The sequence below is a fragment of the Callospermophilus lateralis genome, chromosome 10 (genome assembly GCF_048772815.1).
Source record: "Callospermophilus lateralis isolate mCalLat2 chromosome 10, mCalLat2.hap1, whole genome shotgun sequence".
In the NCBI taxonomy this organism is placed as follows: Eukaryota; Metazoa; Chordata; class Mammalia; order Rodentia; family Sciuridae; genus Callospermophilus; species Callospermophilus lateralis.
Genome location: NC_135314.1, coordinates 78253700 through 78267535, shown reverse-complemented (window position 1 = coordinate 78267535; position 13836 = coordinate 78253700).

Below are 13836 nucleotides of genomic sequence, written 5' to 3'. Positions count from 1 at the left end.
CAGAACTCTGTCAGACACCCCCACCAGTAAGAAACTCCTCACTAGATGTAGCCCTTTGGCCTTGGACTTACTCAGCTTCTAGGACTACAAGAAAGGTATTTCTTTTCTCTGTAAATTATCTAGTTACATGAATTCTGTTACAGCAATAGAAAATGGACTAAAACAATTCCCTTCCAAAGGTAAGATTTGCTGACCCTGTGAAAACAGAGACTTCACTTTGTTACCCTTCAGGATGAACTGAATTGAAGTTTTGCATTGCAGTAGGCTGAACTGAACTGAGTATATTTCCTGAAATTGTGCAATTGTAATATTAATGGTAAACCCTTATCCTGTGCATGGCACTGTTCCAAGTTCTTTCCATATATTAATATAGAAATCCTTCATGCCACTTTAGGCTTTGGGACATTGTTAAATTAAATGTTTGGGACATTGTTAAATTAAATTGGACATTCTGTTCAATTCTACTTCTAAAAAAAGCCTTAAAGTCTGGTTGCCAAGTCCATACTCTTCAGTGCTCTGCAATATATATGCTCCATGTAGTGACACAGTTGTAAGTACATGATCCTACAAGTGGAGAAGAGTATAGCTCAAACACTGCAAGTAGATGAATAAACAGATTCAGGAAGTGGTTTATTGCATAATGCTGAGTTTCTATCCTTATTTCTCTAGTTGTATCATCAAATCAGAGGTTGACACTGAAAAAAAATCAGTGCCACAAAAACCTCCATATTATTAGTATTTCTTAATTCTGAACTCAGTAAAAAAATCAGATTTAAACTAAACCTTTACAATTTAATAAGAAAAAGGATGAGAACATTAAAAAAATAATAGTCATAAAATATAAGTTCTCTAATCTTTTTTACTTTGTTTCCACAATTATAGGATTTGTTTTCACAGAGCAACAGCAATAGATATTTCCAGATCCTTCATTGAGTGCACACCATGTTGAGGCTATGATAGCTGAGCTTGGGGTGAGGGCCTGATTATGATTGAGCCTTGGTAATTCCATGCCCAGAGTTGAAACCTTGGAGCCAGAGTTCTTCTGGCCAACACTTGGCTCTGTATCATTGAGAACACCTCATCCTTCACATCCCAGTTTTCCCCATGCATGCAATGGGCACAACTCCCTCAAGATTACTTCATCTATTGAATATGTTAACTTATAATTTTAGAACACACCTGGCACAAGGTCGCCCCTCACTTAGTGTTACTATTAGTATTTACTGATGTGAGGGGAAACAGAGTATTTAAATGCAAATTTAAATTTAGAAAGAGATAAATAATGTTGCTAAATGTCATGGGAGAGTCAGATGAGAGGTACAGATATGAAAAATGCCTGGGTTCAAGGTGGAGTAAGGTCGAGGTCGTTATGGGTGGGAGTGTTTGGGGCCCCTGGGGTAGACTTTCAGGGTGAGAAGACTGAGCAGGGCCAGGAAATAGGTTATTTTGTCCGCTTTTGATGTGGCTTAGGTTCACATGCTGTCACGAGTATGATGTTTTTGGCTAAGCTAAGGTGGTCTATAATGGGCACCCACCGCAAAGAAAAAGAACAACAAGAATGAAAAAGTTGAACAATGGGTGGGATGTTCATACTAATTGAAGTAGTTAAAACACACAAAGGGTAACTGTTATTTTCTTCCCAAATAAAACATATGTACATATAAAAATGGATATATTAATATTTTGATATATGTCTAGCTACCTATCACTGATAGGTATTTTCACTGGCTATTTTCCAGCCAAATTCCTTCATCAGATGACTCAATTACTTAACAGTATTTTTATGGTGATCAGAGAACATGAAAAGCAACATTCTGATGCATCTGTCTGTACGATGTAAACATACATGCCCATGTGTTTCCCACCGGGAGGGGAGAGATCATATGAACTTCATTAACTTTCCTTTTACCAGTCTCCACATTCTTTCTACCTTTAAGGTAGTTACAAATCATATGTCCAGTTTTCTATGTATACATATCTCATCACCTGTTTTAATGCCTTGAGTATGGCTTCAACTGATTTCCCTCAGTACCTAATGTCCACACGGCATTTAACAAGTTACAGAATCCTTCTCCATACTCTCAGCAGTTTTTGAGGTACACATTAGCCACTCTGTTTTACAGATGAATTATGAGTAGATGTCCCCAAGATCACATAGCTTTGACTGGACTGAGACCTGGTCTTAGATCATATAATACTATAAAAGCTTTCAGAAATGACCATTTTGCATTTAAAGGCCCTAGTTAAGTAGGAACGGGGCACAATATGGATATTTGAATTTCTGCCATTAGAGGGTGTTTTTAATTGTTGTTTTATGACTTGCTTCATTTTTATATCGTTTTTGTTTTTGTTTTCCCTCTGGGAGAAAAAAAAAAGTTAGATTTTTTCCTCACAAGTTTCAGAAGCCTGCCAGGGAGGACAAGTGATTCTCACAATTCTGACTGTGGTCTTGGCTTCCTAGTCTTCAGGGCAGCAGGAAATGCAGTGGTAAGTCAAGCTCCTCCAAACGTAGCAAAGACAGACTGGTCCACTGCACCCCGAGTAACTCTTTCCAGGGATTGTTCTTATCTCTCCCTTATGATAAAAGGGAATTGCTAAAGGGAATTGCTAAAGTCACGATCCCGAGATCCTGTAAAAAGAGAACCCTGTACAGGCTTCATTAGCACCCAGAAAATGTGGTCTAGGGTAGGAAAGGTAATTCATACTGTAAAACCCTTCAGCAGAAATGGTTCATGATGGGCCTGTAAATAATGTAAGGAACTTTTATAAAGAGCTGGGGGTATGGAGGATGGGGAGACAGGGCCACTGGAGGAGAGCTCAGCTGGAAAAACAAGAGAGCCCAGAAGCTTATTTATAAGCATTCACTGGCCACCAAAAGAGAGAAGAAATCACACAGTCCAGGAAATAGGAGCTCATGGTCTGACAGCCCCTCTAGAATCCTGAGTATCTCCCATATAATGTGTGAGAAAAAAAAAAAAAAAGGAGTAAAGTGAAGTTTAATTGAAGCTTTGTGGGTTAGGGAAAATGGAAAGGGGCATGGAGGGAGGAAAAGAAAGTCAGATGGAGGGTGAAGGCAAACGACTGTCTCTAGTGTTGTGACGATGAATGTTACGTGTCAGCGTGGCTGGGCATGGTGCCCAGATATGTGACCAAACATTTGTTATTCTGGATGTTTCTGTGAGAGTATTTTTGGAAGAGGTTTATATTTAAATCCTAAGGAAGGCTGTTTGGCTTCCATCATGGGGGCAGGCCTCATCTACACAGTGGAAGTTCTAAACATAACAGAAGTCTGACCTCCCCCAAGCAAGAGGAACTTCTGCCAGCACACTAGAACTGCAGATTTTGGACTCGTCAGCCTCCATATTCACATGAGCCAATTCCTTAAAATGCAGGCCTTTCTATGCCTGTGCATACACAACCTGTACACTCAGTTTCACTGGAGAATTGACTACAAAGAGGAGGGACTTGAACCTCATGAACAAATGAACAGGGGCATAGCACCAAGCCAAACTGCAAAAAACCCTGAGCATTTGGGTACTGATCTCACTCTGGGCCTCATCTGAATTTTCCACTATTAGCTTTCCTTTGCTAGTTTTTCTTATTTTTAATTGAATCCATTCTACTATATTTCATGTACTATTCTATGTCACCTTAATTCCTTTTTCGGGGCAATTTAGGAATTTAAGTAATAAATAGATGCTTATCAAATGAAAACATTACAAAAACCTAGATTTAGACTTTCTGCCTAAACAGAAGGAAATGTGAATTATGCAAATCTAAGAAGAAAATGATGATAAGATGTAGAAGTCCAAGTGTGTTTGAAAGGAAAAATATTTAGAAATAAGAAAACATTAAGATTAATTTAAGGGATTAAAAAAATTAAACCACAGATTTGTAACCAAGAACCAAACATTCTTCATTAAAAAAAAAGGAAAATGAGTTTTGTTTAAGTATGCACACCAAAATTCCATGAGCATTATAAGCATTCATAAAATATTTTCTGTAGGCATAAAATTAAAGTGTTCAGAGTGAAGGCAGAGTAATGAAGGCATGGTGCTGCGTTGACTTTGTGCATTACTACACTCCTAACTTAAAATATTTTCCTGAACTAATAAAAACTTAGGTGAAGTTTTGTGCTTGTCCACAAGAGAAGTTTATGGCATTTCTGACTATCTAAAATTATAGCAAAGCACTAAAAATTGAGGAACAAATAGCAGTGAACTCAGAAAGTCACACCGCAAAAGCCAAGTAAGACCAAGAGGACTCCGCCTACCTACCCACATAAGATCCTGGCCAGGGCCAAAACCAAACCTTGTGACAACGTTTGGAGGAAAGCCTAAAGATTTCAAGAGGAGACATTCATCTTGTGACCCATATTTCTAGAACAGAGTGTCCTTCAATCTTCTTTGCTCACCTGTGTTTGTATGTCACATAAATTGGACTATGAAGCAACAGCACATAGTTTGTGAGTGGTAGCCCCAAAAGACGTCCAGACACTTTCTCTAAACCCCAGGTTAAGCTCATTCCTTCTGTTGAACTTCCTCTAATTTGATGGGGACCAAGGCAGGTAGGGAGGGGCTGTGGGTTTTTTACTTTAATTAGATTACTTTTTTTCTTTCATTTCCCTGTTCTGTTGATTGACAAGAAAACTATGTTGAGGTTTTATTATTTTTTAACTATTGATAGCATCTCCTTCAAATTGTCAATAACATATGATTTGAAGAAAATATAAAGTAGAGCCATAAAAACTTGAAAATGCTTTCAAACTTTCTTTCTGTATGAACATGAATGGGCTCACGTTCCTTTAGGACTTATGAGATATTGTCAGATTTGAGTCAAAGGACTGTGTGTTTACAAAACATAACCCTAGACACAGTGGTCAAAGTGTTCATGGGTCATTGATTTAAATGCAACCCAAAACTCTCAGGCAAAACCTTCCAAGAGGTCATATATCTCTGACATCATTTAGCACCCTCCTCTGAAATCCCTCCCCCATATACTTCCAAGTAGGCAAAATCTGTGATTCAATAATTTGCATTTTACTTACTCGTATATGTAGAAAAATACTTGGTATAACACAGAAATTTCTATAAATCTTTAAGAACTATTAGAACCTGTCAAATAATTCTTTTCTCTGAGCAAATCTGATTTCTTAAAGTTCAAGCTAATTGGAAAATAATGGTAAATAATCTTAACTGTGAGTTCAAAAACAGGAAGAGGTCTTTAAAACACTGATAAAATAATGGCAACTCATGATAAAAACTTGATGTAACAGAAGAGTTCATCCTGATTTAAAAAAAAAAAAAACAACTGATTGAAACATACTTGATTAAACATGATTAAGATGATGTCTTGAAGACCTAAAAAAATTCCATTTCATCTAGTTTTAAATACCTTTATTAACCTAATAAATGCAATTATTTAGAAAAATCAAATAGTAGTAAAGGCTTATAATGAAAAACATTAATTCCTTTCCCATTTCACCCCTCCCTAATCCTGCTCCAAAAGCAACCACTTTTAAATCTTGCTAGCCTCTCTTTAATTTACCTCCACATTTTATAAACGTTTAATTTCATATCTGAGGTTATTAATTAGAGGTCTATCTGCCTGTGCCCCTTTACTTGTTTTTCTTTCCCTCATATCTGAAGATTTTCCACAAATATCTGATGGTTCTTTGCCACCCATTTGTACAAAAAGCCCTAAGAAGCTGATTGGAAGCTCTTAGAAAAAGTTAGGTAAGCAAAAGAAAGGCTAGTCATTTTGTGGTGAAAACACCAAAGCCTCCAGAGGTAAATTACTTTCTCTCTGGAGCTATTCATTTTCTGCAGAAAAGAACCCTTGACTCTCCTGCCCCGCTGGAGGTCAAGTTCCCTTGGAGGAAGAAGGTGGGCCCTGAGTTAGAGGACCCAGTCAATACTTACTTTCAGGAAAACCAGTCTTTTGAGCCCCAGTCTGTTCTCTGAAGTTTTTAAATTACAGAGGGAAGTGTTTATGATATAAAGTTAAGGGGAATGAATCAAGGTACAAAATGATGTATGATTTAACTATATTAAAATATGTGTAATAGAGCTAGAAAGAAATGCACCAAAATGTTGACTGGTCGTGTTTATTTCTCAGTAAAGGAATAAAATGCAATTCTTTTTTTTTTCTTGACATTTTCATTTTCCAAAATTTTCACAAAGTATACATGGTAATTTAAATATCAGAGAAAAATACCCAATTTAAAAAAAAAAAATGTCAGGATGCCAACAAGAAAAGCCACCCAAGTGGATATTATTAGTATCAGAATGAAAAGAGGTTTTTCTATTCTAGCTTAAAAGATTTTTAAGTATTTGATATATATTAATATTTATAAGATATAAGCAGGATGTTTATCATAAATAAGCAGAAATAGTTATTGACACATTGGGATGGCCACTTGTTTACCTGAATCCAGCTCAAGAAATAGAATACTGCTAAGAACTTTGAAGTCTTTGGTGAATCCAGCATCTATCCTGCTGCTCATTCACCTGAATTTGGTGTTTGTTGTTGACTTTTCATTAGAATTTTACTACTGTGTGTATCACTGAACAACCTATGGTCTAGTTTTGCATATTTTGAACTATATAAAAATAGAATCAAAATGTATGCAATATTCTACAGGTTGCTTTATTTTCCCTCAATAGTTTGTTTGTGAGACTCAGCCATATTAATTTTCACTCTTCTATACCTTATCATATAGTCTATACAATTCCATTTTGTTAATACACCAAAATTTTGTTTATTCTCTTATGTAGATAACTTGTATTGTTTTCAAGTTTGCACCATTAAAACGATTTACTTCTTCTTTTCTGGTCTTTATACTTCTAATTCTTTCTCTTGTGTAAATGTCTTGTCTTGGCATCTCAAATACAGTGTTAAGTAACAGCAATGATACTGAGTGTGCGTGGCTTGATCCTGATCACTAATTTTTTTCTTTTTCCTTTTATTTGTTTACTTTGTTGAATTATATTTTTACAAGTTTTTGGTTGAGAATTAGTTTATTTTCATTCTTTCTTATTTAGCAGTATAAATATTTAAAGCTTTAAGAAAAAGCTGCATTAGTTTTGTCTAATAGGTTCTAGTAAGTATTGTTTATATCATCAATATTTAATAGATATTGAAAAATTTGGGCTTCTATTTCCTGTTAGAACCAAAGCTGGACTAATAAAAATAATTGTTTTAATTTATCTGATGCAGGCACTTTTAGCTTTTCAGTTGCTTATTGATTTTTTGTTTTATGATATTATGACATAAAATAATAAATGTTGTTAGTATATTAAATTTTTTATTTATTGTAGATATTGTTTCATAATTTATAATGCAGTGGATTTTAAGAATGTTCCATAAGTAATTGTAAAGGTTGTCTCTATTTTCAAGGTGCAAAGTTCAAAATGTATGTAAGTTAGAAATATCTTGTTAATCATATAATTTAAATCCTCTACATCTTCACACATTTTACCCACCTTCCTCTGTTAGGGACTTAGAGGTAAAATAATTCATCTTTCACAAGTGTGCTTCAGTATGAAGTGTGACTTAGTCAGTTTTTAAATTTTTTCCTTGTTATTATTATTATGTCATTTGGTACATTGATGGTCATAACTTTTTATAATCACACTTTAAATACCCTTACTTTCTTACTTTTATGCTTTTAGAAGTGAATTCCATGAGAGCTACTAAATCATAACTTCTCCATTTTTAAAATTTGTACTTGCCTGGGACAGCTAGCATTCTTTACTTTCTGAAATATTTTCTTAAGTTTTGTTTATTTGAGTTTTGCTTTAGAGTTCCATTTAAAATATTTTACTTTAACAGGAGATGATATTTTTATTGATGAGATGATAGTATAATGTTTGCTATAGTTTTACCATGTTTAACATATTTTCCAAATTTATGATTTAAGGTAGCTCACTTTTGGTTTGATTTATAACTTTATTTCCTTATGTAACATCTTAGTTCTTTATTTTTTTAGATAATGCCTATCTGTTTCTTCTAAATCAATCAGAAAATCACATATTTCCATTTCCTTTCCTGGACTCCAGCCAGAGGGGAAAAGCCAAGTTTTATTGTGATTTGGCTTTCTTTCTTGGTTTATTAAGATATTCTGATTTTGTACTTCTCCATTTTCATTTCTGGCCTCTAAAATTGTGAAAATCTATAAACTATATGGACCTACAGTTTTTGAAATTTTTTGATCATGCACTGCCAACTCCATGCCACCCAAACATGCTTGCTTATTAGTGTACTCAATGCATGTAGCATTGTACTGATTTATTGTGTATAAAATTAAATTACATGCAAAAAGTAGAACTTTTGAAATGATCAAAATATTTCTTGACCTTTCCTCATGAAGTATCACATACAGCTTCTGGGGTTCAGACTCCCTACACTGGATACTCCATTTGGGATGAATAATTCTTGATTTTTTTTCAGGATCACATATCTGTGAGAGTCAAATTACCATTATTCATTCTCTCAAAATGTATACAATTTCTAATGACTTCAGGAAAGTCTCAGTTCAGGGACTCCCTAGGAATTCAGACAATAACTCTGCCTTGGATGCTCAATATTATCATTATTTTGTAGACATTGGCAGCTTTAGGATTTCCAGGGAGAAATGAAACAGTGGATCCATTGGAAAGATATAAGCAACATATTCAAATTAATCATGCTTGATTGAATATGTAATAACTCCTTTAGGTAAGCTCTCCAACAGTAGCATCGTTCAAGGAAGCACGGATTTCTGATAGTTCACACATCTTCCCTTCTTTCCTGCTTCCTGCTTTTCTGCCTATTTCTGCTCCTCTCTTTCCTCCTCCTCCTTCTCCCTGTTCTTCTCTTCCTCTTTCCTCTTCTTCCTCATTTCGCTTTCTCCTCCCCTCCACCCCACCAAACACACGCAAAGATCAAAGATTATATTTTTTTGAGCAAACCTGCTCCACCTACTGGTTCTTTCAGGAATGTTATATTTTAAGCACAGTTTAAGAAAAGGAGTCACTATCTATACATTAATGAAAATAATTTTAATACTTAATTTTATTTTTACCTGAGAAGACCTTGATAATTAAGAGTCTGGGGGCCTGGAGTTATGGTTCAGTTGGTAGAGCATTTGCCTAGCATGTCTGAGGCACTAGGTTCGATCCTCAGCACCACATAAAAACAAATAAATAAAATAAAGATATTATGTCTGTCCACAACTAAAAATAATATTTTTTTTTTAAAAAAGAGTCTAAGGTCATTTTTTTAAAAATTTGGAACTTTAGAAATTTGTTTCTGAAGTTATCAAACATATTGGCATAGAAAATACACCATGTTTTTTTAGGTATGTTTTATAATTTTTTATTTTATTCTTATTTGGGTGTATTTTATAAAATATATAACATTAATATGACAGTTCAATACAATGTTAATATCTCTTACATTTGCAAATATCCATTGTAATGATTTAACCCGTTTTGCAATCACACCCAACTCAACCCTTTCTATTTCCTTCTTCTCTATTCCATTTGTTTGACCAGCTTTCAGACTCCTTCCCGGACTCCTTGCCCTGTCCTCATTTCTCTGCCCCCGTTCAGCCTGTGTCTTCCTTTCTTATTACACTGTAGGCCTTTCTTCAGGTTACTCACCTTCAAATTTTTAAATTATCACATTTACACAAATGATAAATAAATTTCTTTCTAAACTGAACTTCTTTCCTAAGCTGTGAGACTCTTCAGAGACTCGCATCTCTGAAGACTGGTAGAGCTGCCTTGCAGGCATTTCAATTTCCTTTCATTTTTGTTGACAGCATCCAACTTGTTCCAGTTACCTATTGCTGTTTTAAAAACCACCATTTAGTGACATAAAACAACAACCATTTTATCATGCTCAAAGACTCTGTGATGCAGAAATTCTGATAGAACATAACAGGGATGGCTTGTCTCTGCTCCACACACTAGGGCGTCAGCTGAGCAGGTTGTCTTATGCTGTCCCTATCTCCCTCGCCTTACTGAAGTGGGGGATGGGGGTGGGCAGCAGGGCAGGGTGTAAAGATGAAAAGTAAGTCCTTGCTCTTTGATTCCCAGAAGTGCATTACTTTTAAGTACCACCTTTGTGTTGGAGAACATACGAGAACAAGTACACTTCAAAGAATAAATACTTCCAGAAAAGAAAGTTCGTTTGCATCGTAGACAATAATTTAAATATTCTTTGAAAATATCTACAGAAATGGTTATTTTTAATAGTCAAACTATCTTGTGAACTATAAGAAGCTGATACATTGGACTGAATTAGCATACTATACTCAGGGTTAGGAGAGTGTGAAGCTGAAGGCATGGAACAGAGTTAAAAATGCCTGTCTGCCTCACCGAATTAGAAAATGAAAGCAATACCAATCAGAACTGAGCAGAGGTCAATCACCATGAAATCTTTAGATTATGAACTTATTATTCACTTGCTGTTAAATAAAAGAGTTACTCAACCTGCATGACTTTGTGAACTTCAGTTTGATACCTCCCCAAACGTGTTATAAGCAAAGGCATCCATTGGGATGGTACTGCAACTCTAAATAACTATAAAGGCCCTGAGTTGCTTTGTGTCAATTTGTTGAAACCCTGATGGCTTAGATTATGCCAAATATTTTGTTCAAACACATTTAGAAATGTGAAAGGAGATTAGTAGATGAAAGATACTTGAAAATATTTGTTGAATGACTTTAACATCTAGAACAGAACCAGGTACATTGATGAGAAGATGGAATGCAATTTAATTATCTTGTTCTGCTGGAACATGTTAGTGCATTCCTGGTTTAAAAATCACCTGTAGAAACAGGTCTGTGAGGTTATGCTATACAACCCGTGACTTGGTTACCTGAAACCAATGGGATTAATCAAGTCATTTGGAAATATCTAAGCTACACTAATTTAGTGTGCTAATTAAAGTTTATTATGAATTTAGAATTTAACATGTATATCTTTGGGAAGAACTAAAATATTTAAATGTGGGATTTCAAACATGTAATTAACACTTGTGTTAAGAAAATACATCCTTGAAAACAATGTCTAAATGGGCTTTTTAAAATTTTGACTTAATTTTGTACCAGGGTTTGATCCTGGGGGCACTTAAACACTGAGCCACATTGCTAGATCTTTTTGTATTTTATTTAGAGACAGGGTCTCACTGAGTTGCTTAGAGCCTTACTAAATTGCTGAGGTTGGCTTTGAACACTCGATCCTCCTGCCTCAGCCTTCCCAGCTGCTGGGATTACAGTCATGGGCCACAGCATCCGGCCTAGCCCAGCTTTTAAGAGTTGTATACTGGGAACATCTTCCTTCACAGATTAGGAATAAGACAAACAGCTGAATGGTACTAAGCTGGAGACTATAATATATTGCAAAACAGTATTGGAAAACAAAGGGTAACAGATCATTCATAAGGAAAACCCCAATGTTAAGTCTTTTGTAGAGTATACTTTGAATGCCCATGAATTCAGCCTGTGGTGAGAGCAATCCTGAAGGTAAAATGTGCTGAAGAGGGAGAAGAGACTGTTTTCAAGGAAAGTTTCTAGGAGGAGATTTGAACTGGCCCTGGAAGGATAGATAGGGACATGAGATTTCAAGCAGAGATAGCAGTTCACTGAGGAAAGGCCAGAGGGTCATAAATTCAGAGGATGTTCAGAAAAATAGTTCAAGGCCAAAATACTTGGAAGAAATGGTAAAGAAAAGGTTGAAAAAAGGCAAGGGCCAAATGTATTGTTCTGGATATCAGACTGAGTTTGCAACCATTTCTGTAGAAGTGCTTCGAATATTTCAAGAGGATAGTGATAAGGAGATTTGGAGAAATAATTCTGAAGGGAAGGAATGGAGGTCAGAGTGACTAGAGGCAGGTAGGGTACTGCAAAAGCTCAGGTGAGGTAGAATATGAGATCATAGTGGTGGCAATGGGCAAAGGAAATCAAGAGACATTTCAAAGGTGGACTCCACAGGAAATGATTAGAGCAGTGAGGGAGAGGTGTCAAATCTAGTTTGTGGTTTCAAGTCTGACATCTAGGTACAGGTGTTGAAGAGGACCACAAATTCCTTGACTTTCCTCCCATAGTGAGTTGAGATCTAATTCCCTCTGCTTGAATCTGGAACTGACCTTAATAACTCACTCACTAACTGGAATGTGGAGGAAGTAACAAGATATAACCTGAGGCTAGATTAAAAAAATAAAATCAACTATGCCGCTTTCACCTTGCTCCAGGGAATATGTATCCTGAGCATTCTAGGCACTGTGACCTACAAGTCCAAGGTGGGCCTATTCTGTGAGTCATTCTCTCCCAGACACAAACATGAGTTAAAAACCTGGAGATGATTCCTGCCTCGATGAATTCCAAGAACACACATGGAAGGATGAAGTCCCAAAGAAACACATTATTTAGCGTTCAGATCTGGTTTTCTTTAGCAAACAAAACTTACCTCCAACATTCAGTCGAATAGGTGGTTGATATTGGCTGGATCCCAAAGGTTAATGTTTTAGAGATTTGGTCCTCAATGTGGTGATGCTAAGGTATAAGATATACCCCCCTAAGGTATAAGATATACACCCTATAAGATATAGGGTGTGGTGCAAGGTAATTAGGTCAGTGAGGGTGTAGCCCTTCATTCTCACCCGCAACCCACTGGGGCAATAGAATTTGGGTCCCTCAGCATGAAATGGCCTGGCTGTGAAATAAAAGTTAAAACTAGAAAATGGTGGTGGGGGGAAAAGTACACAGGAAGTAATTTTGAAAAGCAAGGACAGGATGGCTCTTTGATCTAAGGGATTGAGCTTCCACACTGGAACTAGGGGGACATCAAAGGTGTTCCATGGAATGTTCTTTGCCAGATAAGGTGGGTTATCCAGTTACCAGTGGGTTACACCCAACTCCAGAGCTCTGAGAGCTGTCACACTAGCAGAGTGGGGGCAGAGATCTCACACCTTGGGCAGTCTGATACACACGGGAAAGCCGGGATCATTCCCAAGAGGAGACCTAAGTCCCTCATGGCTTAGGTAAAGTAACTTTACAGGAGGTATCCCACACTTTGTAGGCATTAATGCTGGTCTAGTAGAAGTCAGTTCTTACAAGAGTGGGTTGTTATAAAGCAAGACTACCACACCCACTTGGCCTCTTCTGTAGGTGACCATTTCCTTTCCTACTTCTTTGCTATATTGTGCCACAGCCAAGAAGTCCTTTATCAGAGGCCCAACTGACGGGCTGGTCAATCTTGAATTTCTAGCCTCCTAAATTGTGAGCTAAACAAATATCTTTTCTTTATAAAATATTCAGCCTCGGATATTTTCTATAGGAACAGAAATAAGACTAATACAATGGGTAAGAAAAGCATAGAGGTAGATAGAAAGTAGTGGTTAGATACTTGCTCCAGGGCATTTACATCTCTCCCCAGCCAACCCTTATGTCCACTTATAGGAAGGTATTATCTGAGAGTCAGCTGTTCAGGCCATTTAGAGGTGCCTGGTCTTCTAGTAGACTTGCCATAGACATCAATGAAAATTTGAAAGAGAAACTCACTTTGAAGAAAAGTAGAATGACATTTTACAATATTTTACAATTATTTTGTTCCCAGATGGCTTCATCCACAATAGAAATATTTATTGAAGAACATGAAAATGGACAGAAAATTTTTGAAATTTCTTATTTGTCCAGTGTCCAGCTAGTAGCCTTAACTAAACACAAACAGACTAGCAGATATATCTAAATAATATATTTCATTTTTTAAGCTGGTCACAGTGGCACATGCCTGTAATCCTAGAGGTTTGGGATGTTAAGGTAGGAGGTTTGCAAATTCAAAGCCAGAC